At 45.8% G+C, this 14,013-nt stretch overlaps 1 protein-coding gene across 1 annotated transcript in view; it reads left to right on the plus strand.

The window, feature by feature from the left end:
* The window catches only part of LOC115088107 (24-hydroxycholesterol 7-alpha-hydroxylase), a 308,210-nt gene that overhangs the window by 82,014 nt on the left and 212,183 nt on the right, over positions 1-14,013 (plus strand). The window lies entirely within an intron of this gene.

Genomic DNA, 14,013 nt, shown 5'->3' on the forward strand with positions numbered 1-14,013 from the left:
AGGGGAGGGGGGAAGGTGAGAGGGAGGGAGAATAGAGGGGGGAAGGGAGTGGGAAGGAAATGGACCAAAAAAAGTTTTTTAAATGTAGCCCGTTCTTACGGGCTTAACGGCTAGTATAAGTGATTGTAGAACGGTTCTGAAATCTGATAATGTCAGAAGGGGCTTCAGATGGCTTAGTATTCATAGTTTGAAGAAATCTGATGTGATCAGTTTGTTTATGTGAGGTTTCATGGATAGGTTTTCTTTAATTTGGATGCCAAGATCTCGTACTTGTGTTGCAGGAGTTAGGATGTAGTTTCCTAGATCAATGCTGTGAGGAGTAGTTAAAGGTGGATTTTTGCTTAGCCAGATTATTTTGGGGGTTTTTTTTGGGATTCATTGAGAATTTCAATTTTGCAAGATTTTCTTTAATGGTTGTTGCGTGAATAAGGTGAGGCAAACGCGGCTTTGCCCCGTTTGCCTCACCTTATTCACGGCTCCTCCCACTTACCTGGGCAAGATGGCTACTGCCGCGTCTACAAGGCGACCTCTCTGGTGTTCCCGGAGCGGCTATGGTGCAGCCTCCCGACATTGCTCCTCCCAGGTACTTACTAGGGTGCGTGCGCGCGCGCAACCCACGTCTTTGTACCATGTGCGAACCTCGAGGGCGTTCCCTCATGCTGACGTCATGCCATCCGGGTATATTACCTTCACTCGTTTGCTAGCTCCCTGAGTTAGCAAGGACTCAAATCCGTTTTTGTCTACTCTACTCTGCTGCTTCTGTGCTGCCGCAGGAAGCTCTCTCTCTCTCTGCCCTTCGGGGGTATATGCTAACCTGGGTATCCGCTCCTCAGGGACCCTCTGCTTTATTTCAGGTGCCTTACAGGGAACAGGTACTCGTTCCTCGAGGGCCTGCTCTCCCTGCCTCGGTGCCTGTACCTTCTACAATGACCTGGTGGAATCGCATATCAACAGCAAACACCTAGTGAGTACTCTAACTCTGTCTATCTCATCCACAGTATCTCCTCGCTGGGAGACCTGCTGTGGAACCTCCTAACGTCATCTAGGAGAGAAGGGCTCCCTCTGCCAAAATCCCTGAGACTGCAACTACGAAACTGCCTCACTACTGCTACCTCTGGCGATTCTATTCAAGCTGTTTAATAAAAGAACTCTTGTGTTTGTGTAGTACGAGTCTAGCCCAGTGCTGTGGCTCCTCATGGGGCTCCTCCCCGTGGGCGTGGTCACCTCCACAGCATCCAAGGATCCACAAACACACATAATAACAGCAATGGTGATCATATATTCAGATATAAGAGAAGTGGTTTTCTCAAGTGAGTTTGTAATATGGATATAGAATTGAAGATCAATGTATAGAAAGAAATCTAAGATAAGGTCAGTTAATAGTTTGCATAAGGGCAGTATGTAGGTATTAAATAGTTGCTGAAAGTGAAGATCCTTGCGGGATGCTGATAGTACATTGGAAAGTGTCAGAAAGATGATTATTAAGTTTTACTTGGAAGGATCTGTCTGAAAGGAAGGAGGTGAACCATTTTAGGACATTGCCTTTAATTACTATGTTTTTTTAGTTGGAGGCATAGAAGATTATGATCTATGGTGTCAAAGGCGGTGGTTAGGTCAATCAGTACTAGGCATAATGATTCGTTGGAGTCAAAGCCACACAGTATAGGGTCATTTATTGATTGAAGAAGGGTTTCTTTTGAGCGATTCTTCCTGAAGCAAAATTGGTTAGGGTATAGGATTTTTTTGTCATCAAGATGAGATTTGAGATGGGAGAGAGCTGCTTTTTCAAGGAGTTTTGTAAGAAAGATTAAATTGGAGATAGGGTGGTCATTATCTCAGTCATCAGTTTTTCCAGATTTGTTTTTTAATATTGGTTTAATTATAGCCTCTTTAGCTTATGAGGCACATAGCCTTCAATGAGAGAGAGATTGACCATAGTTGTATTTGAAGGGGTTATCGTTTGGTTTACTTGTTTTAATGAGGATGCTGGAATCAGGTCAAGAGGGTGAGACGCTGGTTTTAAGTTTTGATATAATTTTGCTTATTTCTAATTTAGAGACTGGATCGAAGTCTGACCATTTATCATTAGGATTGATCTTAATCATATTTGTAACTAGAAGTGGATGTAGAGAATTGTTTAATTTCAAAATGTTTTTGCAAATTCATTACATGACTTTTTAGAGAAGGTATGGTTGGTTGTTTGATTATATGAAGGTTCTTTGATTAAATTCTTTATTGTATCAAATAGAAGTTTTGAGTTGAAGATTATTCCATGGATTAGTTTTGTGTACTAATTTTTTTATTTATTTGTGTGGGCTTGATATTGAGAAAGATGAGTTTTGTATCTCTTTAGAGGTTCTTCAGAAGGATTTTTCCACCATTGTTTGTTAAGGGTAGTAACCGCCACACTAGCAAGTTACCCCACATGCACTTTTTTCCTCATTTCCTTCCTCTAGCCTCTAGGGATCCCCAGTGTTTATCCTATGCCCCATTGAAATCTTTTACCGTTTTTGTCTTCACCACCTCCTCCAGAAGGTCATTCCAGGCATCTACCACCCTCTCCATAAAGAAATATTTCCTGATGTTGGTTCTGAATTGTCCTCCCTGGAGTTTCACTCACCCCAGTTCACTTCCTCCCCGCACCCAACAAAACACTCACTTAACCCCAGATGCCTCCTCCATCCCAATAAACCCTTCACTCATCCCAGTTCACTCATTCCCCCACTCTACAAAGCCCCCAGTTCACTCACTGCTCCTCCCCATAGTTCTCTCACTCCCCCTCCCGTGATCCCCATTCTGTAGTTCACCATGATCCCAAGTTCTCTCACTCCCTGCCCATCCATATTACCTTACTCACCAGTGCCGATGACAGCAAAAGAGGAGGAGGGCAGCCTTGTAGCACTTCTGGCACATTCTCCCTCCTTCCTTTCTGGGGCATGAGCATCATGATGCACTTTGAACCACGTAACAAAAGGTGCCTGGCATTGCTCAGTTGTCTGGTCAGTAGCAGATATATGGATTAGAATTGAACCAAAGTAAAATAAATATATATTGTTTTACTTTATTAAGTAGATTAACAGAAAGCATATAGAACCATAAAGGACCTCTCTATAAACTTCATTGACAGTATAGTGGACATCTCCTATTGCTGGCTGCTGCAGGACTCCCATCCTTAGCAACCAAAGAAGGAGAGATCTGTCACGGACTCCATCCTGCATCAAATGAAGAAGGGTTCTGGCGCCTGAAGAAGAGGCCGTGTGTGTGTGTATACATTTGTCTATGTCAAGGCAGACGTGTACGGGGAGCCTTTGTGTGTATGTATGCTTGTGTATCGGGGAGTTTATTTTATATATTTATTTATATAAACTTCTATTCTGCAGATCCGTACCTCTGTGCGTACTATGTCTTCGGTTTCCGCAAGGCGGCTGCTGTGGCTCCGTAACTGGTTGGCTGATGCCTCTTCTAAGTCTCAACTGGGTTCCTTTCTTTTTAAGGGCAAGCTATTATTTGGAGACGAACTCGAGCAGCTTATTAAAGCCTTGGGAGACAGCAAGGTTTACAAGCTCCCGGAGGCAAGCCCAGACCAGCTCGCTCATCTGGCATGTTTCGGGGCCGTTTTCGAGGTCAGCGTTGTTTCCACTCTGGAAGGGGTTCTTCTTTTGCACCCTGGCAAACGTCGGCAAGGTCACAAGCATGGGCGCATTCCTTTCGTGGCAGGCGGTCTCAGTACACTGGAGCTTCTCATGGTTTCACCTCCAACAAAGCACCCCAATGAGGGGGCGCCGGCCCAGTCCTCTGTCCCAGAGATCGGGGGGCGGCTCTCCCTGTTTCACGAGGAATGGGTCAAGATTACCTCAGACCAGTGGCTTCTAGATATTATAAATCACGGTTATGCTTTGGATTTTGCTCAGCCTCTTCGCGATCTGTTCCTGGTGTCTCCCTGTGGGTCTCAGGCAAAGCAACACGTGATTCTTCAAACGCTGTCTCGGTTGAAGGCCCTGGGAGTGATTATCTCGGTCCCCACGGCCGAGCGTCGGACAGGTCGTTACTCCATTTACTTCCTGGTTCCCAAGAAGGAAGGTTCGTTCTGGCTGATTTTGGATTTGAAGAAGGTCAACGGAGCGTTGCGAGTCCCTCTGTTTCGGATGGAGACGTTGAGATCTGTCATTGCAGCCATCCACAGGGGCGAGTTTTTGGCTTCTTTGGATCTGACAGAAGCTTACCTCCACATAGGAATCCAAGAACACCATCAGAGGTTCCTGCGGTTCAAGGTTTTGGGAGAGCATTACCAGTTTCGTGCCCTACCATTCGGGCTACTGATGGCTCCACGAGTCTTCGCCAAGGTGATGGTGGTGGTGGCAGTGTGTCTTCGGCGGGAAGGGTTATTAGTTCATCCCTACCTGGACGACTGGCTCATTCAAGCGAAATCGGAAGAGCTTTGCAAAGTAGCGGTACAGTCTGTTTTGCACCGTCCGCATTCGCTAGGCTGGGTCAATTAAGCCAAGAGCCAGCTGGTTCCGTCCCAGGTGTTGGAATTTCTAGGAGCACATTTCGAGATATTTGTGGGCAAGGTTTCCCTGCCTCTGGTGAAGATGGAGAAGTTAATGTCTCAGGTTTGACGCCTGTTGGCCCTTCTCTTACTCAAGGTGTGGGACTATTTGCAGGTTCTTGGTTCTATGGCATCTACCCTGGAGTTTGTTCCTTGGGCTTTTGCTCATATGAGACCTTTGCAGAGGGCACTGCTTTCCCTTTGGGACCCCAGATCGGAGGAGTTCCACCTGCCCTTACCATTGCTGGAATTGGCCAGGTCCAGCCTGGATTGGTGGTTGATCCCGGATCTCTTGCTTCGGAGCGTGGACCTGGAAAATCCCCAATGGATAATTGTGACGACGGATGCCAGCCTGACTGGTTGGGGGGGCAGTCTGTCAGTCACGATCAGCACAGGGCCTCTGATCACTTCCGCAGACCAAGTTGTCCATAAATCAGTTGGAAACCAGGGCAATTCGCCTAGCACTGTGCCAATTTCTTCTGCTTGTCCAGCACCGGGCGATACGGATCCTATCCGACAATGCAACCACCGTGGCTTACATAAACCGGCAAGGGGGTACGAAGAGTTGACCAGTACCAACGAAACGAACATGTTGATGGCCTGGGCAGAACGCAATCTGGCCCGCATAGCAGCATCTCATATAGCCGGAGTAGACAACGTTCAGGTGGACTTTTTCAGCCGACAGAGGCTAGATCCCGGAGAATGGGAGCTGTCCGAGGAGGCGATGCGGCTCGTGACGAGCCGGTGGGGGATCCCCCGACTGGACTTAATGGCAACTCGATTGAACACGAAAGTGGCTCGTTTTTTCAGTCACAGAAGGGAACACGGATCAGAAGGGGTGGATGCCCTGGTCCTTCCATGGCCTCCCGACATTCTCCTCTACGTGTTTCCTCCTTGGCCATTGGTGGGAAAGGTTTTAAGGCAAATAGAATCCCACCAGGGGCCGGTTGTTCTGGTGGACCCGGAGTGGCCAAGAAGGCCGTGGTTTGCAATTCTGATCAACCTAGCGGTCAAGGGCCCCTTGCGTCTGGGTCATCTTCTGAATCTGCTGCGCCAGGGTCTCGTATTTTTTGATCCTGTGGCTTGCTTTTGTCTAGCGGCTTGGCTTATGAGAGGCAGCAATTGAGAAAGAAAGGCTATCCAGAGGGGGTGATTACCACTCTTCTAAGCGCACGAAAGACATCTACCTCTCACCTATGTTCGGGTGTGGAAAGTGTTTGTTTGATTCTTGGCGCAGTGGGTTGAAGGTGTCCCCACGGCAGGCCACTATAGTACACATTCTTGAGTTCTTACAGGAAGGCTTGAAAGGATTGGCATATAGCTCGCTCCGAGTCCAGGTAGCGGCATTAGGCTGCTTACGAGGAAAGGTTGAGGGTACCTCAATCGCAGGACATCCGGATGTAGCTCGTTTTCTGAGAGGTGCAAAACACGCCCGCCGGTGTGGGCGGTTTGTCCTTCATGGAGTTTGAATTTGGTTCTCCGTGGACTTTGCGGTTCACCTTTTGAGCCCCTCAAGCGGGCTACGTTGAAGGATTTAACTCTCAAAATGGTGTTTCTCATGGCTATCTGTTTCGCTAGACGCATTTCGGAACTTCAGTCGTTGTCATGCAGAGAACTGTTCTTATGGATATCTGACTCTGGGGTTTCACTTCGGACAGTGCCGCCTTTTCTGCCAAAGGTGGTCTCGGCGTCCCATCACAACTGGTCCGTTGAGTTGCCAGCCTTTCCAGATGCGGATAAGTGTTCTCCTCAGGGCCAGGATATGAGGAGGTTGGACGTTCGGCGGATTCTTCTACGGTACTTGGAGGTGACTAATTCTTTTCGACTGTCTGATCAACTTTTTGTTTTATGGAGCGGTCCAAAAAAGGGGTGTAAGGCTTCCAAGACTACCATTGCCCGGTGGTTGAAGGACGCTATTGCTTCAACGTACATATATCACGGGCGACAAGTGCCAGAGGATCTTAAGGTTCATTCTATCAGATCGCAAGTGGCGTCTTGGGCAGAGAGCCAATGTGTATCACCTCAAGAAATCTGCAGGGCAGCTACCTGGAAATCCTTGCATATGTTTGCTAGACATTACCATTTGAACGTCCGAGCCCCAGATGTGGATTCCTTTGGCAGCAGTGTGCTTCGAGCGGGACTCTCCAGATCCCACCCCATTTAGGGAAGCTTGGGTACATCCCAGCAGTCTGGACTGATCCTGGTACATTCAGGGAAAGGAAAATTGGTTCTTACCTGCTAATTTTTGTTGTTCCTGTAGTACCAAGGATCAGTCCAGATGCCCGCCCATAGGCATATATGCAGGAGAGTCCACTCAGCTACTTGTATTTTTTCTCTTTAAAGATTTTTCGAAGATTGCACACCTACACTACGACATAGTTTGTTTTATCATGATTGTTTAGAGGTTAATGTTTGCTTGATCTAGTCATTGGTTGTTAAATTTAATACATTCTGCTTGCTTTGATATTATACTGAAGGATCGCAGGTGGCACACCAGGTTATCTAGGGGGCGCTTTTTAGCTTTTCTCTGACTCCATCTGCTGGAAGGGAGGCATAACCCAGCAGTCTGGACTGATCCTTGGTACTACAGGAACGAAAATTAGCAGGTAAGAACCAATTTTCCTTTATATAAACTTCTATTCTGCTGATCCGTAAATTTCAGCAGAGTATAAAACATACAAACTAAAATTGTACAAGCTTGTGTATGTGAGTGTGCATGTAGGAGTGTCTGTGTATGGATATGTGGGAGGGGGAGCCTGTGTGTGTTTGTGTATGTGTATAGGAGTTTGTACATGTGTGTATGGGAGCCTTTGTGTGTGAGTGTGTAATGGGTGGTATGGGTGTGAGCCCTTGTTGCTGTAGCATAGTTGACACAGTCTTGTAAGCAAACCTATAAGGCCTATGCCGATAGCTGGTGAATGTGCACTGTAGTAGGACAGGTTGGAGCTTCACCTATACCAGACACCTCCCCTGCAGGTTAAGCCCTTGGGTTCTGGTGACCAGCAGGGCTTAGATGGGACCCTAGGGCAGTCAGGTAAGCAAGAGTCCCAGGGAAAGCTGGGGTCAGGATGGGCAGCAGACTTGAGGACTCTGGGACAGGCCAAGGTCGTGGCAGGCTGTGGACAAATGTGGTCAGGTCCAAACAACTGGCAGTCATAGTCAGGACCAGGCAAGAGGTCAGCATCCAGAAGTCAGGCCAAGATGGACAAACACGGAATATGTGCATAAAACAGACAGGACGAGTCAGGAACAGACTAGTATGGTAGAACAAGGAAGTCTGGATGTGGAACTCTGGATGAGGACTCAGGAATCAAGACGCAGGAGCAGCACATACTGCCAATGCAGGAGACCCATTGCTGAGGCATTTGAGAGGCGTCATGAGTGGCCTTATAATTCCAGCTGTGGTTGACGTCGTCATGGGGCGCCATGTCAGAATTCCCACCATGGCCCCTTTAATTTTAGGCAGGCACCTAGAAAGAGGGAGGAACAGGACTATAGCAGGGCCTGGGTGTTGCGTCAGCATGCGAGCCACGCCGTACACCCCTAACGGGATAGTGGCATTTCTGCCGCATACAGGGTCAGTCAGAGTCAGGGGGAGCAAAGCAGCTTGCAGGGTTTTCCTAAGAGCCACGCATCGTAATAGTATGTCTGTGTGCATGTGTGTGCGGGGCAGCCTGTGTATGTGTGTGGAAGCCAGAGAGATAGGCCTTTGCAGCTAGAGCATATTGTCTTCACAACACTGCACCATCCAATGTTCCAGGCGCCACCTGGTGGCCACAAATAGACACGAGAGTTTGACAGACACAATCCTTTTATATATCTTCTATAGAAGATACATGACATGAAAAATACCTGATAAAACCCATCAAATAGACAAATACAACCTATCAACAAATGGAAAAAAACACTCTAGAGAATTGCTCTATCTAATATTCACTAAAAATTATCGCCTAGCATCTATCCAACTTAAACAAGGCAATTAAGCCAATTTTGAAACTCTGCACACAAAAGTCAATTATCCACAGACTTTATACTACTTTTCGAAGGGAAAATATCCATGTTCTTTTCCTTTTAAAATTTTGCTACCAAAATTACCCATTTCTACCAAACCACCCACACTCATTTACACCTGCTAGTTTTGTATTTTCCAAATTTCTCCTCAGCCTCATTCCCCGGGATTTACTCTGCTCATTATGGGTAAATTTACATGCATGTAAGTTTATGCACATATTGGGTGGGCAGTTTTACAAAAGCCCATTTCCGGGGTAAAGTATGGTTTTACTTGTGGAAATAGCTTTGAAAATTACCATCCATGTACTCTTTTCTCAACCTCTGTGCCATCGGCATCTTTTGAGATGTCCTACTAGATGTTCCAGCAGAATCAGTCTTCTTAAAAGAAATCATTCAGCACACTGCTCTCTTTTCCATGGCTTTACAAACAGATTAAAAATCCGTATTTCTGTGAAAATATATAATTGTGAAGTGGAAATAAAACATCATAAAGTACATTTTGCCAAAGCATAAAGAAAGATATGTGAAATATCCTGTTTCGAAGTCACAGTAAAATATTGTAGTAGAAAGCAGAGTCAAGCTTGGCTTGCAGAAGTAGCATCACTTTATTGAGCTGTAAATCAAACGGTTTCAGTGAAGAGAGATCCAGTACAAATACATTTTAAAGAGTCCTGTCACTGATAAAGTAGCAGCCATAGAAATGTGATTTTTGCCTTATATAACATTAGGATAACCAATCATTCTGAACCTTGCTACAGTTTTATCACAATAAAAATATCCTGTGGATCAAGCACAGGTTTTTCAAGAGGGAAGTTTGTCTGCCTTGACACAGTAGACAGGGGCAACTGGGTAAATGTAGAAGTCCTTATCTGATGCAGATTAATAGGTTACTGTGTTATGATTGCTGTCAAAGGCAGAGATAGTCTTCAGTGAAAGATACAGCAGACGTGATCACTGTGATGACTATATGAAGCTAATAAAAATAGTTTGATAGGTTAATGATTTCTCAAGTTGTATTTTCTGCTAATGATCTTTAAACGTGCATCATAATTTGCATCGTAAATCCAATCTAGAGGGGGCTTTTTTGTTTTTTATTTAGCATTCAACTTAATATTCAGCTTGTAGCTTAGCAGCGCAAGGCATTTCTAACAGGTAGTTAATACACAAGCCTAAACACAACTGGTTCCCCATGCTGCGGATTTCTACCTTCTTGTTCTAACCATTCCCAAGCCAGCTTCCCAGCAGCTGGTTGCCCTTGCCTTCAAACAAAGATCTACCCAACTTGTTCACATTCAGCCAAACTCTCCTCAGGGCATTTCTATGTTCCTCTGCCTGTCTTCATAAACCAGATTTTGTGTTGCAAGTAACTTATGTCACGGTCGATGAGACCTTGGGACTAAAGTGTGATTGACGCAGCCTAGCAGGCGAACCCACTAGGCCCATGCTGACAGTAGGCAGACATGTTTGGGGACTGGGTTTCACCTTTACCAACCTTTTTCACTGCAGGTTGAGGCCTTGGGTTCGGGGGCTGGCAGGACTTAGGTCCCAATGAGCGAAGGAAGTCTGAGAACAGGCTAATGGTCAGAGCAGGCAACATGCAGGCAAAGTCTGATACCAGGCCGAAGTTGGGGTAGATGGCATGTGGGCTTAGTTGAATATCAGGAAAAGATTGAGGTAGGCAGTGTTCAGGCAGATTTCGCTAACAAGCCAAAGTCAAGCATGAGAGGTCAGTCCAAGAGGAAATAAGGGTCAAGGCAAGGAGAAGAGGCAGCAAGGGCAGGAGCAGGGGACACAGGACAGAGGAGGCACATGCAGGATCAGGACAATTAAGGGAATATAAATTCTGCTAATGCATAGAGCTTGTGTCCAATATATCAGGAGATGTATATAGCGACCGTCATTTGGTGCCACTGGTTGCTTGCGGCTTATAAGCGAAGCCCTTAGAGCACTAGGGCTTTCTAATCATAGGTCACATATATGTGAGTTCATATTTTCTCCATGTAGGAGCTATAGAACATCAGAGCAATGCACCACATGTAGAAGAATATAACGTGCACTTATCTCTGAGAAAAAAAATCCACGAGTGTAGCAATGTCGTTTGCAGTCCTGAAGTCCATCCGACACTGCAGTGTTTCGGAGTTGAGAGACTCCTTCCTCGGGGAACTTCAGAGTAGAATGTGCCGTGGATAATTCTTTGTAGAAAGCAGAAAAAAGCCCTTTACAAGTGCATTGCGACTTTCAACTTAACAAATGGCCTGTGACTTGGAATGGAGCACTTACTAGATTGCACTGGTGCGGTCAGTCTATAAGCGGGTTAAGATAACTGTACGCATTGCAACATAAGTCATTGAAACGTTATAAACTTGAAAAACTGTTTCTAAAAAAGTATAAGAAATGTTCACCCGCCCAATGAATGTTGTACTTTCATGCACGGAGCTGTGCTATCTGCTGGAGTTTCTCTCAGTCGCTGACAATTAGTCGCTATAAGAACACCATTTTTAAGGGGAACCCCACCAGCTCAGTGAGCTGACAGCTGGAAGTGACATACATAGAGCATACCAAATATGGATAATGACGTGATGAGCAGGCAGCCATCTTTAAAGGATCACTTATATGAGGGAATATCATTCTATTTTATCGTTTAATCCCATGGGTTCTGTAGATTTCAACTGATAAATCCATTGGTTCTCTTTAAGATTTAAAGTGGATATTCTATCACCTCCTCTCCAATGGGGAGGTACATATTCAAGGATGATCCATTTAAAATCCTCGAAAGTATGTCCTTCTTTTTTAATGCAGTGCTGAACTGTGGGTGTTTTAACATCTTTATTGTTCCGGCTCCGATGTTCAGTAAGGCGTAAGCGAATCTTGTGCCTGGTACGACCCACGTCGATCTTTTGGCACGGACATTGAAGAGCATACACAACAAAATCTGTGTTGCAATTAACTGCATGTTTACTTATGATTTTAATGCCAGAACTTGGGTCTTGCCATTGTGAGCTGTGATACAAAAAGAACAATTGCCACAGGAGATTTGTCCAACGTTTGTCAGGGATGGACTTACAAAAGAGGCAGCTCTAACTACTTGCTGTTTGATGTTCTTGCCCCTAGAGTATGCAAATATGGGTGGATCACGAAAGATGGGGTGTGGACTTAAAACGTGCCAATATTTAAGAATGGCTTTTTTGATCTGTGAAGTCAATTCCGTGTGCTGCAAGACACAGATCAAATTTGGGGCCATATCCTTCTGTTTGTATTGTAGAAGCTGTTCACTGTCGGAATATATGGCCCTTTTGTATGCTCGTTGGATAATTCGTCTAGGGTAACCCCTCTCACGAAATCTCTCTCCCAATGTGGCAGCTTGCTTATGAAACTCTGTGTCGTCAGAACAAATTCTACGGATCTGAAAGAATTGACCTACAGGTAAACCCTCCTTAAAGTGACGGGGGTGATGGCTCTCAAAGCGAAGAAGATTTTCTATCAGTGGCTTTCCTGAATAAAGTGGTGCTAATGCCTTGTGCATTTTTTCTGATTTAAATATCGAGAAAGGATAATTGTTCTCGGTGATAGGTCAAGCTAAATTTTAGATGTGGATTGGCTTGATTTAGCCACATATGAAAGGCAATAATTGTTCTTCTGTATGAGTCCATATAAAAAAATACATCATCTATATAGCGTGACCATGATTTAACATGCTGAAAAAATGGAGATTTATATACCTGATCCTCTTCAAATTTTGTTACAAAAAGATTGGCTACATCTGGTGCAACGGGAGATCCCATCGCGACCCCATGGATCTGCAGGTAAAATTGTTGTTCATACGAGAAGTAATTATTAAACAAAATCAGTTCTGTGAGATTGGTTAAGCATTCCGAAGGGATACATTGTGGTCTGTCTATCTGGTGCAAAAATATCTTTGACCAGCAAAAGCGCATCCATTTGGGGTATGTTGGTGTATAACGCCTCTACGTCCAGACTAACTAAAAAATGATTACCAGATACAGGATCAGGAACAATGGCATAGCAACACACACACGCTGCAGAGTAGGAGGACTTGTTGCTGAGTTGCTGGCTGGTTGCAAAAGACTTCCTTATATACTCATGCAGGATATAATGTCATCAGCCAGCACCCCAGGAAGTCCCGGATGGAGGATATATTCAAGGAATCCAGAGCTACAGGAAGTTCAGCCATGTTCTTTGGATGCAACATGATGCAAAAGGTGCTTAACATTAGAGGTGAGGGGCACTACAACTTAGCCTTGCCCAAGTTAAACAGTAGAGCATAAACATTCCCTTATACAGTCCTTCTTAAAAAGGAAGTCTCAGGGCTATAGCCCTGTGACTTGATCATAAGTAGCAGACTCTAACTTGAGTCTTCTCTGTAGCAGAGCACAGGCACACCATGATGCACTCAAGTGTCTTATGAGGGAGGGAAGGGGGGAGGTGACACCCACTAGTGCAATAATACTTTCGGACAAAAGAGGAACACTGAGGATTAGTCTGAGGAGACTTCCTGCCAACCCTTTTTCTTCAAAACATCCAATGTGGTTCAGTTACACCATCAAAGGAGGAGGAGGAGTTAGAAAGTGGGAAAACAGGTGATTAAAAAATATCAAGAAGCTGCAGTTGAAGCTTTTCAATTTAGTCATTGGCAGTACGTGTTAGGAATGTGAATCGTTTTTTGACGATTTAAAACAATCGTCAGATATATTTTAAATCGTCAAAAATCGTTAGAGCCGCGATACAATAGCAATTCCCCCGATTTATCGTCAAAAAATCGTAAATCGGGGGAGGAGGGAGGGCGGGAAAACCGGCACACCAAAACAACCCTAAAACCCACCCTGACCCTTTAAAACAAATCCCCCACCCTCCCGAACCCCCCCAAAATGTTTTAAATTACCTGGGGTCCAGTGGGGGGGGGGGGGTCCCGGCGCGATCTCCTGCTCTCGGGCCACGGCTGAGTTAATAGAAATGGCGCCGGTGGCCCTTTGCCCTTACCATATGACAGGGCAAAGGTAGCGCCGGTGCCATTTTGGTTTCTGTCACCCGACGTCACGAGTGCAGGAGATCGCTTCCGGACCCCCGCTGGACCCCCAGGGACTTTTGGCCAGCTTGGGAGGGCCTCCTGACCCCCACAAGACTTGCCAAAAGTCCAGCGGGGGTCCGGGAGCGACCTCCTGCACGCGGGCCGTATTGCCAATATTCAAAATGGTGCCGGCGCTACCTTTGCCCTCACCATGTCATACGACCCATATTACATAGTGATGGCAAAAGTGCAGGAGGTCGCTCCCGGATCCCCGCTGGACTTTTGGCAAGTCTTGTGGGGGTCAGGAGGCCCCCCAAGCTGGCCAAAAGTCCCTGGGGGTCCAGCGGGGGTCTGGGAGCGATCTCCTGCACTCGTGACGTCGGGTGACAGGAACCAAAATGGCGCCGGCGCTACCTTTGCCCTGTCA

This window comes from Rhinatrema bivittatum, chromosome 3 (assembly GCF_901001135.1).
Source record: "Rhinatrema bivittatum chromosome 3, aRhiBiv1.1, whole genome shotgun sequence".
NCBI classification, from domain to species: domain Eukaryota; kingdom Metazoa; phylum Chordata; class Amphibia; order Gymnophiona; family Rhinatrematidae; genus Rhinatrema; species Rhinatrema bivittatum.